This window comes from Podarcis raffonei, chromosome 8 (assembly GCF_027172205.1).
Source record: "Podarcis raffonei isolate rPodRaf1 chromosome 8, rPodRaf1.pri, whole genome shotgun sequence".
Lineage (NCBI taxonomy): Eukaryota > Metazoa > Chordata > Lepidosauria > Squamata > Lacertidae > Podarcis > Podarcis raffonei.
The window spans coordinates 61640983-61657049 of NC_070609.1; the positions used below are offsets into that span (position 1 = coordinate 61640983).

The 16067-nt window shown below is 42.4% G+C and overlaps 1 long non-coding RNA gene across 2 annotated transcripts in view; it reads right to left on the reverse strand.

Moving 5' to 3' along the window:
- Window positions 1–2343: 2343 nt before the first annotated feature.
- The window catches only part of LOC128419516 (uncharacterized), a 33210-nt gene continuing 19486 nt past the window's right edge, over window positions 2344–16067 (reverse strand). Inside the window, exons 4-7 of one of the 2 annotated variants that reach the window (XR_008331865.1) lie at window positions 9306–9410; window positions 3661–3749; window positions 3510–3580; window positions 2344–2542 (exon numbers count right to left, since the gene is read on the reverse strand). This is a non-coding gene — a long non-coding RNA (uncharacterized LOC128419516). The remainder of the gene's footprint in view (window positions 2543–3509; window positions 3581–3660; window positions 3750–9305; window positions 9411–16067) is intronic. The other variant, XR_008331866.1, reaches the window with a different exon arrangement.

The window sequence follows — 16067 nt, forward strand, 5'->3', positions numbered from 1 at the left end:
AAAACTGAACTACTTGTCAAACACAGTTGCACATGGCTCTGTATAATATGTTCTATGGTCCAAATAAGCATTGTCAGAAAAGCATTGATTTAATTGCTGCTGTGATGATCCCACCACACACACACACACACACACACACACAGCCACCAAGAAAAGCTTTTGCAGGTGTCTCACACATTGACACCTTTTCCCTTTCTAAGGCACTTTAATCAAAGCACTTGCTCCAGAGGTGTATTATTGCTTTAAAATATTTCTGTGCTGTGTTTTTTTTTACCCTTTTCCAAAACAGTATCTGGAATGGGTTTACAAAATTCAGCATGAAATCACAATAAAAAGCACATCAAACCATTTGGCGCAACTGCTTCTGCAATCTCCCGCCATGCCCTACACCCCAGTTAAAAAGAAAAGAAATGAAAATTCCATCATTTCATCCTAAAAGGTGGTTTGGAAACTTCAGAGATCCTGCCTGAAACAGATGGGATTCCATTGCTCAAAGGCTGGTCTTTAAAATCTATCATCATTATTAAAAACGTGGACACGGTTAAACCTTGAATGCTGTGTGCCCAGCTGGATTAATTAATACCCACCAGTCATTGACCTTTCACTGAGAGCGTGGACAATCATTCCCCTCAAGACAGATGATCCTTTCACTCGCCTTCCATAGATGATGCATGGAGGGACCCCCACATGCAAGACCACACACTTTCTCTCTCTCTCTCTCTCTCTCTCTCTCTCTCTCTCTCTCTCTCAGAGATCAGACTCCCAGGGTGTGACATGTTTTCTTTCGGATCAACCCATAATTCACTGAATATTCATAAAACTGAAAATCAATAATATTTGTGGTGCAGCCAGCAATTCAAATAAAGGAACCCTTCTGTGGATATGCATTGAAAACTTTTGCTGCCTGGATTGAGACCAAATGGCCTTTGTGCCATTATGGGGTGGGGTGGGGACAATATTATGTAGACATATGAGGAAAGGTCTCTTTTGCCAGCACATCCACTCACCCACCCTGACAATTTTGTTTTGCCAGGTGCCCCAAAAAGCGAAAGAGTACCTGAGTACCCTCTGGCATTCAGCTACACAGGAAAACAAGCGGGAGCTGCAACAAAATGTTGCAGTGTTGAGTGCTGCTTTTTCGTGTGTCAGCCAGCCCTTCCTTCTTTCAGGGAGCCAGTGTGGTGTAGTGGTTAAGAGCAGTAGTCTCATAATCTGGGGAACCGGGTTCGCGTCTCTGCTCCTCCACATGCAGCTGCTGGGTGACCTTGGGCTAGTCACACTTCTCCGAAGTCTCTCAGCCTCATTCACCTCACAGAGTGTTTGTTGTGGGGGAGGAAGGGATAGGAGAATGTTAGCCGCTTTGAGACTCCTTCAGTTAGTGATAAAGCTGGATATCAAATCCAAACTACTCCTCTTCTTCTTCTTCTTCTTCTTCTTCGGGTCAGCCCATGACACCGCATCTTGAACTAGAGCAGTTTTTACAGCTCTTACCATCAGGAAGTTCATCTTAATGTTTAGTCAGAATCTCTTTTCTAGCAATTTGAATCTATTGGTTTGGGTCCTGCCATCTGGAGCTGCAGAAAACAAGCTTTATTCATCTTCCATGTGACAGCCCTTAAGATATTTTCCTCTCAGTCTTCTCTTCTCCAGGCTAAACGCCCCCAAACGCCATCAACCATTCCTCATCAGGCTTGGTTTCCAGGCCCTTGATCATCTTAGCTGCCCTCTTCTGCACACATCCCAGCTTGTCAATATCCTTCTTAAATTGTGGTGCCCAGAACTGAACACAGGACTCCAGGTAGGGGGTGACGAAGGCAGAATAGAGCAGTTCCTACTACTTCCTTTGATCTGAACACAGTCTTTCTTGGAAACCAGCGCAGGTGAAATTAATCAGGAGTGATATGATCAGTTTCTGAATGTTTTTGGGAGGCAGCATTCTCACATGGAGCATGTTGCCATCTGGATGCGACCAGGGCATGGGGGACAGTGGCCAGATCCAGGAAAGCACATAACTAGCAGAAGGAGGCAACCTTCTGAATTCTGGTGTGAAACGTGGTGTAACTAAAAACCTGCAGTTCCTAGACACTTTTCTCAGCCAACCATATACAACTAGCACAATCTGAAAATTATATGTATTTGAGGCCCGTTTCAGTATGCAAGCGTACCCCTCATAGAAGAGACCAGCCTTCTGCAAACTTGACCCTTACAGATGCTTTGGACCCACGTCACTGTACACCAATTGCACAAAATTCTACAATTTACCACAGATTATATTGTGGGGGACTTGTGTGAGGGAAAACTTAATGATTTAGAGTCTCTGGCAGGAGCTGGTCAAACAACAAGAAAAGCTTTATTAAACAAAAGGAAGTTTATGAAACAAAGTGGGTCAAGAAATGTGTTCTTTCAGGTAGAAGTTAACTTATTCACTTTAACTGACTATAAGATGTCTCAGGCTTATGCACAATACTATAGGCACAACTCTTCGTAAACTTCAGTTACTAAAAATCAGTTGTTACACTTCAGGTGGTAGATGTTCAGGTTTCTAGAACAGAGGGTAAAATGCTCAACTCAGTTTCTGTTACTTAGATATTACAGCTGAATACTTTCAACACCATACAGTTTCTTTCACAGCTTAATATTTTGGTTCATAAGCAAGGGGCACTTCTCCTCAGTTACCCACTCTCTTAACCATCCCACACCTGAGGTCTTCTAAATGGTACAACAGACCCAGGGGGTCACCTCACCCCTTGTCACTGGGCTGGGGGTCTTCTGTACCTAGAAGAACTCTCCCCTTCTGGCTATACTGAGACCCAGGTAGCCTGAATTCCCACAGGATCTATCTCTCCTGGCTTGGACTCAGCCCTCCCAGAACACTCCTGTCTGTATACCCTTCCCAGACCCTCAATATGGTCTCCCTATCCAAGCTGTGGGGCTCTGTCCTCTCGCTATGGATAGTCTCCTCAGTGTGGATGTTTAACTTAACTCAGAACCAGTTCTCCCTATCTCATTCCCTATCTCCCAACCTGAAATGTAGCCCTATCTCAAAACCAAAATCAAATCCAGCCCCATCTAACTCTCTCCCTCAGAAAATGCTCCTTTTATCCCCCCCCCCAAAGTGCTGTTCCTCCCCACTCTGTGGCTAGCTGACTCTGGAGCCAATCAGCAAGAGGTTCCAATACTCTGGCAAAGTTTAAGAGGAACTGCATCACCAGACTCTAGTCTGGCTCTGCTGTCCATCACAGACACCATCCAACCATCTTAGGGACTCCACTCCAAATTTGTGGAGACACCCCTAGACTTACCAGCCTCCACAGCTGGAGGCAGCAATTCTTCTGAAGACCAGTTGGTGGAAAGCATGGTGGGAGGGGAGTGCTCTTGTACTCAAATCCTGCTTGCTGGTTTCCCACAGGCATCTGTTTGGCCACTGTGAGAACAGGATGCTGGACTAGATGGGCTATTGACCTAACCCAGCAGTCTCTTCCTATTTCCTTATGTTCATATATTCTTACCTACAGATGCTGAGGATTGAACCTGGGACCTTCTGCATGCAAAGCAGGTGCTCTGTTACTTAGCCACAGCCCTGCCAAATTAAAAGCCATTTTATTGGCATTGACATTCAACACATTTTAATCTCTTCTGATGCTGTCGTGCAAAGCTCACCTTCCACAGAGGATCTGAAATTCTTCTGATCCCGCCAGCTGTGCCTCAGCACTCTTCCAAGGTGCTGTTTCAGAACTCAGCATCAGTCCCTGGAATGAAAAGCAAGGTTACATACAAGTAATTGAAGACAAAAATGCAGATCAATTAAAGCTGAGAAAATTCAATGTCTATTAATTTTTAATGTGCGTTGAGTGGATCTGCTGTCATCCCTTGCCTATGGAATTTCAGTTGACGCTACTTGGTGTATTCCTTGATTCTCTGTTTATATAGCATGCAAACGAAGGGGAAGAAGAAAATAAGGTGGTCCTCAGACGCTTTCGAAGGAGCGACTAATTGTACGTTTCCCATCAAACACGCTGCACTCGTCTTCCATCACTGTCCCAAGTCCATCTTTTATTTATAACATGACGAGATTTTTAAGGCTTTTTAAAATTTTGATGACTTCAATGGAGAATGACGACAGGATGGAGCTACAGTTAGAAAATGCCTCCGAAGTCCAAGGAGAACAAAAAAGAAGATAAGGAAACATGTTTTGGTTTTGTCAGAGACCAGAATATCCATGTTGCTTAATAGAACATTGAATGTATCAGGAAGTCAATTTCACATATTCCCAGAAGCCATGAAATATAGACAAACATGACAGCTAAGGGTGAGTTTTTTTATCATCAGAGTAGCACATCTGTTTCTTCCCCTTCAGTGCAATCCTACTCAGAAGTCCCTTTGAGTTCAATGGCTTGCTCCCATGTCATATGATTACAGCCCTTATTTGTATTCTGTGTGGATCTTTGATTGATAGTGGTGAAATCTACAAAAGAACATAAGCAGAGACCTGCTGGATCTGACCAAAGGCCCATCTAGTCCAGCATGCTGTTCTCACAGTGGTCAAGCAGATGCCTATGGAAAGCCCAGAAGTTTCCCACAATGTCACTGTTTAGAATGGTTCTCTTTTCTAGGAGGGTTCTGTTCCAATGGTGTCTTGTTCATCACCTTGGAAATCCATGTATAAAAATTGTGTCGCTATCCTGCCCTAATGCACCTGATGACTTGCACTACCTTCAGAGGAAGAGTTGTGTGAAGAATTTCTTTAACCTCTTAATCATTAAGATTTGCTCCAGAGGAAATTCTCTAAGGACTTCCGTATTCAGATGGATGTCAACCAGAAGGAGGGGCTTTTCAGTGGTGGGCACTCTGGTTATGAAATACACACACACACCAAAAAAAGAGAGAGATTCTGAAGGTGGGAACACAAATGTCATTTTAAAATCTGGCTAAGATATATTTATTTTCCAGGACTCATAGTTATTGCACTGTGCTTATGCTGTTTTATTTGATTTCATTTGATTCTTGGCTGTTTTACTAAGCCTGCCATCTCATCTGATTTCTCTGCTGTTCTACAGTAGCTTTGATTGTATACAATTTTAATGCTTGAGTTGGCTTTTAAAATTTGTAACCCACTTCGAAGAGGTTTTAACATCGGAAGATAACACAAATGCTTAGCAAAAAAAACCATGAATGCACACGAGTTTGTTTTTTTAAAAAAAGTTTTTGCATTAAAGTGGGTTATGCTTTCTTCAGACACTAGATATCACTATTGGTCATGTCCCACTGAATTCAGGAAGCAAAGACTACACTTTGTTATGCCGCGTTCTGACTTTAGGTGTCACTATTAGCTTTTCTAAAAAAGGTAAATGACTAGTCATCGCCACACCAATACAGGAGTATTGGAGTGGCTTCTCGTGTTACATGAAAAGGTTCAGAAGAGAGCAACCAAAATGAACAAGGAAATGGAACAACTCCCCTATTAGGAAAGGTTATAGCATTTGGGAGTTTTTAGTTTAGGGGGGGAAAGGCAGGTAGGAGGAGATATTATGGAAATACATAAAATTATGTGTGATGCAGTGAACATGGATAGGGAAATGTTTTCCTCCTCATAATTCTAAAATTTCTTGAATTCTAGAATTCCAGTTCATTCAGCGAAGGTGGATGCTGGAAGGTTCACAACAGTCAATAAAGTCCTTCTGAATTCACCCTCATGAGATGGCCTCTAATTTGGATGGTTTTAAAAGAGGATTAGACAAATTCATGTAGGAAGAGAAGGCTATCAGTGACTAGTACCTACGATGGCCATGTTCTGCCTCCATTGTTAAAGGCGGTATGCCACTGAATACCAGTTGCTGGAAATCACAAGTGGGGAGATTGCTCTTGTTCTCATTTCCTGCTTGTGGGTTTCCCATTAGGGCATCTGGGTGGCCACTGAAAAAGCAGGATGCTAAACTAGATAAGTCATTGGCCTGATGCAGCAGGCTCTTCTTATGTTCTTACGAATTCCACACGAATTTGAAGCCCAAGCATATCTCCAGAAGAGTGCTGTACAAATGGTAGTTTAACACATTCTAAGAACCATCAAAAATGCATTCACGTGTTCATGTTTTGCTGCTTAATGTGATGGGTTAAGGGGCTGTTCAGTATTGATGTCATATTTGAAAGTGGGCGGGGTGGGGTGGGGAACCAGGAGACAAATCCACTCTGCACAGCTTTAAACTCTTTTCTCAAACCCCTCCTCTCCCTACCTCCACAACACATCTCTGTATTATCATTAGCTTTTTGAAATCTGCAGAAGCTAGCTATATTTTGATTAACTACCTTTCCTGTTTTATCAACTGCTTTTAGTTCCTTGGCTTCCTTCCAAACTCATTTGGGTGGCCACATGGACCAAGCAATCTTGGCATCAAGGAGCATTTGCCTTTACAAATCCAAATCCTACTATTTCTTTAATTGTCATCTTCCAATCCAAACAATCAGCCTGTCCTACAGTAGACAACAGAACACTTCACATGGTTGTTGAGGTTCATTGCATTTCCATGGTGAAGTTCTCTGATAGTTTTCTGATGTGAACATCAACATTTCTCTCCAGGCCATTTTCCCATTGTATGGATGCATATCAGCAAGACAATATTCACCGCATCATACTCTGAAAAACAAATTTGATCCAGTACAAACCACCAAAACCATGGTCTACACCAGCACCAGACATTTTTCAAAGCACTCTTGGACCTCTTGTTTTTGACAGGGATGGCCAACTGTCAATCACCTGATGTCACTGTGATTTCTTTTTTTGTGGGACACTTTGCAAGGGGTTCCCCAAGATCTGAAAAGCACCTTCTACTCATAAGACCATTAGATGGGCCACTGGATCAGGTCTATGGCTTATCTAGTCCAGCATCCTGTTCTCACAGTGGCCAACCACTGCCTTAATAGGAAGCCAGTATTCAAGCACAAGAGCTCCTGTGGTTCCCAACATCTGGTATTCAGCAACATTGCTGCCTCCATCTAGAGAGGGCAGTGTAGAACCATCATGGTAGTCGCCATCCACAGACCATGAATTTATCTTTTAAAGCCATTCCAAATTGGTGTCTATCACTCCTATAGGAGTGAGTTCCACAGTTCAACTATGTGCCGCATGTCGAAACCTGAATCTTCCAACATTCAGTTTCATTGAATATCCACAAGTTCTACTGTTATGAAAGAAGAACAACTTTTCTCTGTCCACTCTCTTGATGCCAGGCTTAATTTTATAAACTTCTATCGTGTCACCTCTTACTTGTCTTTTCTACAAACTGAAAAACTCCCCAAGCTTCTGCCACTACTCCACTCTTAACCCATTTCTTAGTTCATCCACCATTATTAGCTAGCAATACTGTTTCAGTACGAACTGGGTTGAAATTTTCCAGGAAAAGAAATAAGATGCACATAAAGAAAGCCCTCCTGGATCAGGCCAGTGGCCTGCCCCAGTCCAGCCTCTTGTTCTCACAGTGGACAGCTAGATGCCTATGATGAAAAGCTGCAAGGAGGACCTTCCTGTGACTTGCAACAACAGGCATTGAGAAGCATTTCTGCCACTTACAATGGAGGCAGGCCATAGACATCATGGCATATAGCTATTGATAGCCTTCTCCTCCATGAATTTGTCTAATCCTCATTTAAAGGCATCTGTGAAACAATCACCTTGCCAACAAAGGTCCGTATAGTTAAAGATATGGTTTTCCCAGTAGTGATGTATGGAAGTGAGAGCTGGACCATAAAGAAGGCTGATCGCTGAAGAATTGATGCTTTTGAATTATGGTGCTGGAGAGCAGCAGTCTCTCCCATGGACTGCAAGAAGATCAAATGTATCCATTCTTAAGGAAATCAGCCCTGAGTGCTCACTTGAAGGACAGATCCTGAAGCTGAGACTCCAATACTTTGGCCACCTCATGAGAAGAGAAGACTCCCTGGAAAAGACCCTGATGTTGGAAAAGATGGAGGGCACAAGGAGAAGGGGACAACAGAGGACGAGATGGTTGGATAGTGTTCTTGAAGCTACCAACATGAGTTTGACCAAACTGTGGGAGGCAGTGGAAGACAGTGGAAGACAGGAGTGCCTGGTGTGCTCTGGTCCATGGGGTCACGAAGAGTCAGACTAAATGACTAAACGACTAAACAACAACAATGTGAAACAATCCCCCCCCCAAACACTTACACCACCTTGTAAGAATATTGCCCTCTCTCTGCCACCTCCAAATCAAGGAGGCAAATTCAAAGAGACCGTTTTAGTTTGGGGAAATGATCTCCGAAAGCAACCCTAAATATTAGTTAGCTAATCGGGCTATTTGATAGAGTGCTTAAAAGCCGAGGATGTTTGAAGGCCCAACGTAATATAATTTCTGCCAGTGATGTTCAGTTATAGCGGTGTCAACATTCATCAAGCTCGCTCACTCTGGTAACTTCATTATAGCAGCCACTCTGCTCTTTAACCTGTTTTCCCCACTCCTTTGCAAGAGGAAAACCTCTCTGAGCGCCTTAAGCGTATTTGGAGATCTCTTGCATAATGAACATCCCCTTCTGCAGCTGAGGGCACAGGTGTCAGCTCCTTGTCAGCCTCCAGGGCCAAAAACGGGAGTCCCTGAAATGTTGAACGAGACACCCTGCCACTACATTTTCCTGGTAGATGCTAAACTGTGAAACAGATTGTTCAAACCTTACGACACCCCCACCGCACCCCTCTGCATTCATAAGGCTCATTAAGGCCTCTAATTGCATTGCCTACTTATTGTTTCCTCCGCTGCGCCATCGCCTTCGCAGCATCATTCCAAATTGATGTCGTCCGGGCCGAAGCATTTTTAATAAATAAATAAATGCCCAAGTGCAATTTAGGCCAGCGTATCCCATGATGGGGGAGCTTTACCCCCTCCTTCTTTTTGCCACCACCAGGACAGAAACTCATTACGAAGTTAAATGAACTTGTTCCAAATTTCTGCATCCTCCTTCAGTTTCTCCCATCAATCTTTTTAAAGTGGCTTTTTGGCAGTCAAAGTGGCCATCTCTGTTCTGCAACAAAAGGACTTCCAGCTGAAGCGGTGACCTGACTCTCAGAAACGATGGCGTCTTTGTTAACGGCTGCAGCCACTCTTCCATTTGTTTCGTAGACAACTGTACAGCCCTACTTGATGAATGAGGAACTCCTCCCCACTCTGAATTCTCTTATGACCAAGAAGCTTAAGGCTTGTCCCATTGGTCTCCTGTTCCTGAGAAGAAGTACATGGAAGTGCCTGGAAGACAATCTTCCCATCCCACCAAATGGCAGACAATTTAGCAAATTCACTCACACAACGTTCCCTTGATGTATTGCAATTGGGTGTATTCAAATGACCAGAAAGGAGATTGGACCAGAGGTTGAATGGCTGTCAGTCATGGATTCTTTAGCTGGATTCCTGCATTGCAAGAGACTGAACTCGATTACCTTTGGGGTCCATTTCAGCCCTACAATTCTATGATTCTATATTCCTGCATGTTCTGTTATCAGTTATTTATATTGGACAATGTGATGATGTATCCATTCCAAACTTAAACCTGTTTCTCTTTAAGTTTCTCTTAGATTTGTTCCCAATAGAGGCAGCACACTATTCATGATAAAACTGAAAACAACCACTCCTGAGCAAAAGTAGATTCCATGGAGAACACTGAACAGTCACTTTAGTCTGAAGCAAATGTTCTGTATTGCTGCTGTGTTATTGACAAAAGTCATATTCCAGCCCACTAGTAACATTCAAAGAGCCATGTGGCTATTTTAATGCCACATTTTCAGTTATTACTATAAAAATTAGGTAGAAAATTACAGCGCTAATATTCATTTTGAACAAAATAGTTGTGGGAATTTGCATTATTATGATAGCATGGTGACTTATTCACCAAGGAAAGCTTTGCCTTTCTTCATAAAACTTTCCCATTTTTCAGATTTTCTTCCCTCAAACTTTCCTCTAAAAGTAACCCAGGGAACAAGCTAAAAAAAAAATCTCCAGTCCATTCAAATAGATATTCAACTGCTCTGGATGCTGTGAGATGTCTAGTCCAGCCTCTGCTCAAAAATCTCAAATGAACGAGAGCCCACCACCTTACAAGGGAGTCCATTCCACTGTCAAACAGCTTTTACCCTCAGAAAGTTCTTCCTAATGTACATTCAGAATATTCTTTCTCGCCATTTCTTTCTGATGGTTTGGGTCCTTTCCTCCTTAGCAGAAGAAAACAAGCTTGCTACCTCTTCCAGTGACAGCTATTTAGATATTTGGAGATATCGTGTTTCTTATTGTGTTTTGACTGCATATATCAGGGATGTCCAGCAGGTTGATCGTGATCTACCAGTCAATCTCAGGGTGCCCCTGGTTGATCGCTCAACAACTTCCTCCCCAAGACAACTTTGGTCAATCCAATGGTTAGATCACTTCCAGTTTTTTAATAGTGGGAGTAGACCACGGCCTCTTGGGAGTTGGACATGGCTGCCATAGATTGCTTTGAAGACCCAACTCTATAATGAGGAAGGACCTTAGCTCAGCGGTAGAGCTTTGCATGCCAATGACCCCAAGTTCAATCAACAGGAGCATCTCCAGGTAAGGCTGGAAGAGGACCCTTCCTGAAACCCTGGAGGGCTGCTGGTGGTCAGTGTAGACAATACTGAGCTAGATGGATCACTAGCCTTACTCAGTGCAAGGCAGCCTCTGTGATTCTAAGCTCATCCACTACCACACAGGTTCCCCTTGGCAGTGATATCGGTGTTGTGGAGCTGCTTCCTAGGAAAAGTGTGTCGAGTCTGCTCTGTTTCAATCTTCAGAAAAATAGTAAAGACTCATTATATTTATCCCAGCAAGCATTTGGGGGATTGTGATGGATTTTTAATTGCTACATTTTTATGTTGTTTATGGTGTCTATACTGCTTTTAAAAGTTTGCCTTTATTGTTTTGCTTTAGGATGATGGATTTTTAATGGTTTTTATTTATTGTGGGCTCCTGCTTTTATGCGATGTTGCAAGCCACCCCGAGGGTTCTCATGACAGGCAAGGTAGCAGTCTAAAGTGAAATGAAATCAAAACATCTATCCTGGGGGGGGGAAACAAACACTTTTTGTTTCAGAGATCTGAAATGGCGGGGCACACTCTGTTACTCTTCCCGTGTCTGGGCTCTGAGTTACCGGATTGCAGAGCGAAATAACATTATCACTTTAGCAAGGGGGAAAGTCCCATCGAGTTGCTCCTTTGTTTTCCTTCATAAATGAGTTGCAATAGTTAATGAGTGGGACTAATTAGGACTGCAGCAACCACAGCATGTAACAAAGACTCCTGCCTCACTAGCAGCACTACAGACTGTTGACTGTTGAACCAGTTTGGAGAAGATCCATTATTTTCATTAATGGCTCTCATTCTTATTTTAGTGTGTGTGTGTGTGTGTGTGTGTGTGTGTGTGTGTGTGCACGTGTGTTTTACTATCAGATTAAAATCACATTTTTTATTGTTTTTCCTAATGCAATCTGGTGTAATAAGTACAGAATGAATGGAATAGTTATTGTTTTAATTATTTTTTCATTTTGTTCTTTATCTTGCATCTTCCTGCCCTTATTTACTACTTTTATGTCTCCTGATCCTCATGTAACTTGCTGATATATCTGTAAGCATTTAAGTGTATGTGTAAGTTTTCCTGCACGCGCAGGCATATTTGGGGGGCACACACACACTCAAGGGTGTCCATAAAAACACATCATGCATTATTGCTTCTGCCGGCATTAGAAAATAAACTTAAAAGGAAAAACATAATAATTATCCTAATTAAAATCGCCTCCGCCACTGCAAAAGGCAAAGTTCTGGGTTCCCTGAGGTGGTGCTTCACTGGAATGGAAACTTAGCCTGTTTACTAATATGCAGGGGTGCCAAGTTGAATAAACTATTGTGGGGGCCCAGGTAAGCCCCGCCCTGCATAATTGATCACATGACACAGTGCATGCACACCATTTGAATAGGAAAGCCCATCAACCTTGTGGGGGCCCAGCCCCCTCAAATATTTTATTGTGGGGCCTGAAGCCCCCACAACCCCTAGGAGTTGCCTCTTATGCTAATATGGGTCACACAGTTCTGCACATACTTCTTAATTATTCATTGATCTGTTTTCACCTTGCTGTACTTCATATTGTTCCTGAAATGCATAATGAAGGGTGCAGCCCTAGGGTCCCTTATGGCCATGGGATATTCCAGACTTTCATTTCCACAGGTAGAGAGAGAGAGAGGACCATTGGACTCCCCTGTAGAAGCCTCCTTGTTGCATCTGTAGAAATCACCTGTCTCCCACCATCAATGCAGAAGAGCATATCAGAAGCTCATCAAAGTAGTCTATTCTCCTGACATTCCCTATGCAAGGGAATAGAGCCTGTGAATTTGTTTTTTGTCTGACTACACCACCACCCCTTTTCCACCCAGGCACCACATTCATCTTTCAAACATACACACACAATGCAGGATTGCTCTGAAATTCACGCAATTCATGATTATAAGATGTGATGATGGTGGTAAATAGCTTAAATGACTAAGAGTGGTTTAACAAGCAATCCCTTTTCCCAGGGAATTCTGGGACTGTAGCTCTGTGATGGGCAATAGAAGTCTCATAACCACTCTCAGCACTCTGAACAAGCTATAGTTCCCAGGACTTCTTTTGCAGGGGGGCAGGACTGTTTAAAGTGGTATCAGTAATTGTTCCTGCCTCCTTTCAGAAGTTGCCCAGAAATTGTGTTACTCAGGCAGACCTTCAAAGTGCGAATTTTCTTTTGACCGACAGTATATACGTATGATTTTTTCCTGATATTTTTTTCTGTGGTTTTTTTCTTTGTTTGCTTTGTTTTGTTTTGTTATTGTAGCTTTTGTATCGGGTACACATTTTGCTGTTTGTGTTTGGTTTGTTTTTTACCAATGTGCTATTTAGAAATGTTTACAGAAAAAAGTCAGGGTTACGGTCTCGTTGACAGGTGCAAACCAGACATGTTGCCTTTTAGCAATCTCATTCTGGGGTACTAGATCACCTGCAGAAATCTCAGCACGAATCGGATTTGCAATGATACTGGTAATTTTCCAGATGTTTCCGTCGCTGGTTGCTAAAGCAAAGTCTGGCTCACAGTGAGGTCCTGTGGACAGGACATGGTAACTGGCTTGAAGAGGGTTCAGTTGTAATTCCCAGTGGAAAACAGCAAGAAACAAAAAAGATCACTTGTAGCAACTGAAGATCAAGTCAGCACATTTAAAAGTTTAAGAGGAGACAATGTCACAAAGACCCAGGCCCTCTGCAAAATCTTTAAGCATTGACTTCAGCAAAGTAACAGCAAGAAATGCTCGCAGAGATACAAAATCTAAGAAAAATAATGCTGGCATCTAATTACCCCAGTGCAGTTTGCTGTTTTTATCTGTAATTGGACTGTATAGTCTTTCATTCTAATTTACTTTACATCTAAACTGTGATAATCAAGACAAGCAGAACAGAATGGCCTGTAACTGACTATACCACTGACACCCGTTAATGCCTAATTATAACAACTAAATTAAAGATGTGACTGTAAAGAGGTTGAGTACCAGTCTGAAGCATTTAATTCGGTGGAAAGAAGTAGAGATTTTAAATCCTATGTACGAAAATCAATATTATGGCTCATTATATTGGTATTGCTAAACAGATTAATGAAATTAAGTATTTTGCTTTTTTTAAAAAAATGTTTTATTGCGATGTAAAGATTGTTGCTACTGTTGTTTTAACAAAAGGCCTAGATAAAGAAGAAAACCCACATCCTGAACCAATTTACCGAGCAATCTAATTAAGATAGTGTTCAGAAGACTCTCTTGTGATACCCACATGTCATTTCAGGATACGGGTTATAAGTGTCATTCGTAGTATTGTTATCTTGCAGAGGCTTTCACTTAAAAGGGCTCATTTCCAGGGCTTTGAAAATCATATGTAATGTTGTATAGAGGGCAAGGATTGTATCTGTAGGATAGATTGTTGTGTCACCCAGAGCCACAGAGGCATCCAGGTTGAGGTTAATGTAAGGGAAACACCCAACCAAGTGAATCAGAAGATGAACAGGGACTAAGAGGGAACGTAAACTGGTGGTGAAGGAAGAATTTAAGCTAGAAAACCGAACAATTGTCGGAACAAGGACAGAAATGTTGGCCTATAATGAACCACAGGACTCTTATTCTTAGGGCAGATGAAAATAGGAAAAATCTTGCACAAAGTGTCATCCACTTCAATAGGGATGGGGAAGCTTTAGCCCTCGGGATGTTCTGGAGGTATTGTGGGATAGATTTCAGCTTATTCAGTCAGCTGATATGGGCAAAGTGCTGGCCAACCACACTCCCTCTTGATTCTTGTCCCTCTTGTCTTATTAAATCCAGCAGGGTGGGTAGGGTTGGCTGGTTGGCTGGCTCCAGGATGTGGTTGATGCTCCATCGCATGACTGGGTGGTCCCTATTGCATTGCAAGAGATGGTTGTGTGGCCCACATTAAAATGCTGGTGAATTTTCATGAAGACTTCTAAAGACAAACAAAAACAAAAACAAGCAAAACACCCCAAACTGATGTGGAAATATGGAGAGCTAAATTTAAGACTGGAAAAATGAGAAACTGAGAGGTCAGAATTGACCCATCCCAAATTTTAAGTGCAGTCAAGGATGCTGCCTCATCACCAGAAGTTGAAATAAGAGTCAGTTGCCAGTTGAGCCAGATTTTTCACATGGAATGTAAAGCACCATTTCACCCTTTCCCTCAGGGAGCAAAATGTCTCAAGACAGTCTTGCAAAAGCACTTGAAGAGGGTGCAGAGTCAGGGTGCATGTGGAGGAGCAGGGAAGCGAACCCAGTCCACCAGATTACAAGTCCACCGCTCTTAACCACTACACCACACTGGCTCTCAATAACTGGGAGCTTTAGTTTGTGAAGGGGACTGAGAGTTGTTAGGAGACTCCACTGGCACCAACTCTATAGGGCCGAGGTGTCTTTGGCCCCCTCAATATCTGTGGGGAGGGGGCAGAGGAGGCTGCGCATGGAGCTCAGCTTCAGTGTTTGGCTCCTCTTGAGTAAGTGTGAGGAGCCATCGGCCATTGAAGCCATGCCACACTGGGCTCCATGCTTGACCTTCTCCCGGCGATGCAGCCACAATATACTTTGTCACTACAGACAATGTCAATCTTCCTCAAAAGGTATAATAATTCAAAAAGTCTAACCATCTACAAAGAGTTAATTTTGCAGCTGAACAGGTGAGTCTCCTTAAAAAAAGTACAGATACCCATTGATCCATATGATTCAAATAAAGTCATAAAATATGAATATTGTCCAATAAATAGTACTGAAGAGGAAGCAGACAACACTTCAGAAGCAGAAAGTATTCTGAGTACTAAAATGTTGGACATGCATATTCACAAGGAAAGTTAGATGACTCAAACTGTGAGCTAATGACTTTTAATACACCATTTGGACATTATAAATTTAAGTGAATGCCGTTTGGCATTACTTCCACTTCTGTGGTATTTCAAAAAGTCATTGCGGAGATCACAGGATTACAAGGTGTGGAAACTATAATGCTTGATTATTTAATTTGAAAGAGGGGCCTCAGTGAATGCAACAGAAGACTCAGCACTTAGCATTAAATAACAGAGTTGAGGCTAAGGCTGCAATTCAACCCTCACTTACCTGGCAGTAAGCCCCACTGAATGCAATAGTGCTTACTTCTGAATAGACATAGTTAGGATTGCACCCTGAGTCCAAAGCTGAGCTAGTGTTACTTTTAGTTCTTGCCTTTGACTTTCCTGTAACAGATGTTTTGCCCATACAGATATGCTGCTGGAATTGTGTGTTGTGGATCATAAAAAGAAAAGCTCGACCAATACTGAATTTGTATACCAACCAGGGAAAGGCTGAGCAGTTGAAAAGGGAGGCTCAAAAATCAAGTTGTCTCCTATTAAAAAAACAAAAACCCTCCATAGTAGCAGCTCCCTCCCACCGTAAAAAGCCATCAAAACTCAATATTTTGGGTTGCATCCAATAGTAGACTTATTTAGAGTAGACCCATTGG